We start from the raw sequence: 5,525 nt of genomic DNA, 5'->3' as shown, positions 1-5,525 counted from the left end.
TATATATATATATGGTGGCAGCTGCGGCACCCCACAAAACTAATTCCTAATCAAAGACCTAAATGTGAAACCTGTAACATAGGCAATTCCTCCATGACATAAGTGTGGGAAAGAACTTTCTGGATAGGACTCCATCTGCCCAAGAGTTAAGGACAAGAATTAACATGTGTTACTTCATGAAACTAAAATGCTTCTGCACAGCCAAAGAAACAATTAATGATGTTAAAAGGAAACATGTAGAATGGGATAGAAACTTTACAAACTATTTATCTGAAATAGGGTTAATACCCAGAATACATAAAATTTTTTTTAAAGTAAAAAGTAAAACAACAACAAAAACAAACCAAAAAAAACTTTCAAAAAAAATGTACCTGAAACCTGAACAGAGAGTTTCCAAAAAGTGAAAAAGGGCTAAAAATAGCTCAAAAATGTTCATCTGTAACAACTGGAAATAATTTTCAGATTTTTGTCTGATCCAAGTCAGGTCAAAAAAACAACCAACAGCAAATGCTGGAGGTCATTCAGGCAAAAGGAACTCTATTCACTGTTGATGGGATTGGAATCTGGTGTAGGGTCTATGGAAACCAGTGTGATGAATCCCAAAAAGCCAAAAGCAAAACTTTATCATGACCCAGCTATATCACACATTTGAATGTGCCCAAAGGACCTAACACACTAGTCCACAGATACTCTGCCATGTTCAATGATGCTCTATTCACAGTAGCTAGAGAATATGAATAATCTAAAAGTCCTTCAACAGGTGAATGGATATTGAAAAGTTTGTACCTATACAAACGCACACACACACACACACACACACACACACACACACACACACACAAACACATTTGCATACTATTTAGTTATAAAGAAAGGAAATCATATACTCTGCAGGTAAATGGATGGAACTACAACAGATCATAGTCAGTGAGGTAACCAAGTTCCAGAAAGTCTAATGTGTCATGTTCTCTCTCATCAGAGGCTCTTATCTTTATATGTGAGTACATTTATTGGAATAATTTTAGAAACCAAGAAAAGTAAAAAGGAACCATTGTTGGAGTAGGGAGAATGAGGGAAAAAGAGCTGGGGATATCAGGATATAAGCAATCTGATCAGGGATGTAGAAAAGGAGGAACTCTAATTTGGAGGAAAAGGTTGATAAAAATATAGAAAGGGAGTGAAATATCTGTAAGTATACCTGAAAATGTCTTAAGGAATCATACAATTAAATGCTTATCTTAAATACCCCCATGACACACATAATCCTGCATATAAATGGACAAATATAGATTAAGTGACAATGCTACTTCTAAGAGCCAAAGGCTATCTAATAAAACCCCAGTACCAGACATGCAAAGACCTTTTTTGAGTTGTTAGCTAGGGTTATCCAACAGATTCCCAAAACAGTCTTGGCTATTACCATTGCCTTTGTTTGCCCTTCCACCCCAGGTGGAAGTAAAGACCCTATCATTTCAAGCATCAAGTACTTCATACACAGGGCTCAAATGTGGTTGAGACAGAACTGACCTGTGTACATCTTAAATGAGGACGATCTTTCATGACACCAGAATATATGGTGTAACTTCCAAAGGAAGCTTTCACAGCTATAATGCCTATGCACCACAACAATGACCAGTATGGCATGAAACCATAAGGGCACAGTACTGGTCCTCAGACCTTGGTAGTAAAACAATTCTTTAATTGGACTTAAAATTTGCTCAACAATAGGGAACTCAAGCCTCGTACTGGAAATCTTGTCAAACCTTTAGTGCTAGTGATCTTCTATGGATTTGGGAAGAGAACCTACAAGCACCACTTTACTAAACCAGCATAATCCTTAACTATATTTTAATAATTTGTCCTTATAATAGATCTATATCTATTTATATCTATCTGTCTGTCTGTCTATCTATATATCTACAGATAAGTGTAGTTTTCATGCCTCATCAAGAAAACTTCTTTTTGTAACAGATCAAGACTATTACAGAAAAGGACAACAGGTCAAAATCCAGAGTTATGGGGACAAGTTCCAATTTACAGTGTAGCAACAATATCTGTACCTTAGGCTGAAGAGGGGAAGAAAGACTGCAAGAGTCATTGGAGTAGGTGGTATTCTGAAACATTATGTCTTCTGGTAATTCTAGAAGCTAGAATAAGTTTCATGACCATGACTGTCCAAATGTGAACTGAACAAGAATGACACCATTGGACAAGTCAAGGAGATGGGGAAAGTCCATAAGCCCTCAACACTACACAAAGATCTATACGCAACTAAAGAGTGATGTGGGTGGGAGAAATAGTGTTCCCAAAGTAAGAGTATGTCAGTGGTTTTCTAATAACAAAATGATCATCTCTGAAAGCATACATGGAGAAATATTTTGCAGCCTGATCTGGTTGTATTTAAGAATTTATATGTATGTAGGTTTACACATGCAAGAGCAATCAATGGAAAAACATGGCCAAGAACTTGAAAAAGAGTGAGGAGAGGTCAATTGTAGAGTTTGGACAGAGTTTAGGTTAGGGAGCAATGATGAAATTATATTGTAATCTTAAAAATTAATGTAAGAGGCAGGGTAGCCAGCACAGGATCCTTTCTAACTCTTCACCTAGGATGGACTACAGATCCACAGCCTTCTCTGCCCCTTCCCCGCAAGCAGAGAGCTTGCCTTTGGGGAGTGCTCCAACTGAGGGAATCAGGTGACATCTCCTTTTTCTCTCCAGTGATCTTCTAAGGCAGGACCAGACAGGAGGCACAGGCCTCAGAAGTGGCAGGGCAGCTGGCACAGGATCCTTTCTACTTTCCTCTATATCTAGGAGGGATTGCAGATCCACCGCCCTCTATACCACTTCCACCACAACTGGAGAGCCTGTCTCCAGGGTTTGTTCTGACCCCAAGACTCAGGAGGGAGGACTGATCCACAGCCCATGGCACACAGGTCTTACCAGAGGAGAGCTGATCTCCCAGAAGTGCTGACACAGGCTTACAGCAAGTGCTGAAACAGGCCAGAGACAGAAAGAACATCTAATACCAGAGATCAACAGATGGTGAAATGCAAATACAAGAATCTTACCAACAGAAACCAAGACTACTTGGCTTCATCAGAACCTAGTACTCCCACCACAGCAAGTCCTGGATATCCCAAAACACCAGAAAAGCAAGATTTGGATCTAAAATCATATCTCATGATGGTGATAGAGGAATTCAAGAAGGACATGTATTTCTTTCCCTTAAAGAAATACAGGAGACTGGGCAGTGCCATTCTACAGATACTGTGAAGAACACAGTTGATCCAAAGTGGAATCAGCATTATGACCTGTATATTGGAAAGTCTGATTCAGTTACAATCAGCATATGGAATCATAAGAAGATCCATAAGAAGCAAGGTGCTGGATTTCTTGGTTGTGTTTGTCTTCTTTCCAATGCCATCAACCTCCTTAAGATACTGGTTATCAGAGGTTGGATTTATACAAACTGGGGCCAAATGACAATGATACAGTAGGGGGACAAATTGTAGTAAGTCTTCAATCCAGAGACCGAATAGTCACGGGAGGACAAGTTGTGGACTGCAGTCGTTTGTTTGACAATGATTTACCAGATGGTTGGGAAGAAAGGTGGACTGCCTCTGGAAGAATCCAGTATCTAAACCACATCACAAGAACTACACAGTGGGAAAGCCCAACACAACCAGCGTCAGAATATTCTAGTCCTGGCAGACCTCTTAGCTGCTTTGTGAATGAGAATACTCCAATTACTGGAACAAATGGTACAATGTGTGGACAGTCTTCAGACCCCAGACTAGCAGAGAGATGAGTCAAGTCCCAGCGACATAGAAATTACATGAGCAGGACACACTTACATACTCCTCCAGACCTACCAGAAGGCTATGAACAGAGGACAACTCAGCAGGGTCAGGTATATTTCTTACATACTCAGACTGGTGTGAGCACGTGGCATGATCCACGAGTACCTAGGGGATCTTAGCAACATCAATTGTGAAGAGCTTGGTCCTTTGCCTCCTGGATGGGAGATCCACAATACTGCAACAGGAAGAGTTTATTTTGTTAACCATAACAACAGAACAACACAATTTACAGATCCCTGGCTCTCTGCTAACTTGCATTTAGTTTTAAATCATCAGAACCAGTTGAAAGAACAAAAGCAACAACAAGTGGTATCCTTGTGTCCCGACGACACTGAATGTCTGACAGTGCCAAGGTAAAAGTGAGACTTGGTTCAAAAACTAAAAATCTTGCGGCAAGAACTTTCTCAACAGCAGCCTCAAGGTGGCCACTGCCGCACTGAAGTGTCTAGGGAACATATTTTTGAGGAATCATATCGACAGGTCATTAAAATGAGGCCAAAAGATCTACAGAAGCGATTAATGATAAAATTTTGTGGAGAAGAAGGCCTTGACTATGGAGGAGTTGCCAGGGAATGGTTATATCTCCTGTCGCATGAAATGTTGAATCCTAACTATGGTCTCTTCCAGTATTCGAGAGATGATATCTACATGTTGCAGATCAATCCTGATTCTGCAGTTAATCCGGAACATTTATCCTATTTCCACTTTGTTGGACGAATAATGGGAATGGCTGTATTCCATGGACATTATATTGATGGTGGCTTCACGTTACCTTTTTATAAACAGTTGCTTGGGAAGTCAATTACTCTGGATGACATGGAGCTAGTTGACCCAGACCTTCATAATAGTTTGGTGTGGATACTTGAAGACGATATCACAGGTGTTTTGGACCATACCTTCTGTGTTGAACATAATGCATATGGTGAAATTATTCAGCATGAACTCAAACCAAATGGCAAAAGTATCCCTGTTACTGAAGAAAATAAAAAAGAATATGTCAGGCTCTACGTAAACTGGAGGTTTCTCTGAGGCATCGAAGCTCAGTTCCTGGCACTGCAGAAGGGATTTAATGAAGTCATTCCACAGCATCTGCTGAAAACATTTGATGAGAAGGAGCAGGAGCTCATTATTTGTGGACTTGGCAAAATTGACGTGAGTGACTGGAAGGTCAACACCCGGTTAAAACACTGTACCCCAGACAACAATGTCGTCAAGTGGTTCTGGAGAGCTGTGGAGTTTTTTGATGAAGAGAGACAAGCACAGTTGCTCCAGTTTGTGACGGGGTCCTCTCGAGTGCCTCTGCAGGGCTTCAAAGCACTACAAGGTGCTGCAGGCCCACGACTCTTCACCATACACCAGACTGATGCAAGCACGAACAGCTTGCCAAAAGCCCACACTTACTCCAATCGAATAGACATGCCACCCTATGAAAGCTATGAGAAGCTCTATGAAAAGCTGCTAACAGCCATTGAGGAGACATGTGACTTTGCTGTGGAATGATGGGCGCCAAGGACTTAACTACAACTCTTATTTATCCCCTGGCCAAGAGCCTCCTTCTGCAGCACTTCAGAGAACGCTGGGAGACAGGACAGCCCCCTCCCCTGCTCCTTAGATTCTAGGACATTGGGAGGAGAAAGGACAACTTTGAAATTCCTTTTCAAG

At 40.9% G+C, this 5,525-nt stretch overlaps 2 pseudogenes; one reads left to right on the top strand and one right to left on the bottom strand.

Annotated features, from left to right (window-relative positions):
- LOC116092488 overlaps nt 1-135 on the bottom strand; it is a 3,668-nt pseudogene extending 3,533 nt beyond the window's left edge.
- Nucleotides 136-3,750: 3,615 nt separating this feature from the next.
- Nucleotides 3,751-5,363, top strand: LOC116092478 (annotated as a pseudogene).
- Nucleotides 5,364-5,525: the final 162 nt, after the last annotated feature.

Source organism: Mastomys coucha, chromosome X (assembly GCF_008632895.1).
Source record: "Mastomys coucha isolate ucsf_1 chromosome X, UCSF_Mcou_1, whole genome shotgun sequence".
In the NCBI taxonomy this organism is placed as follows: Eukaryota; Metazoa; Chordata; class Mammalia; order Rodentia; family Muridae; genus Mastomys; species Mastomys coucha.
This window is presented reverse-complemented; position numbering and strand designations above follow the sequence as displayed.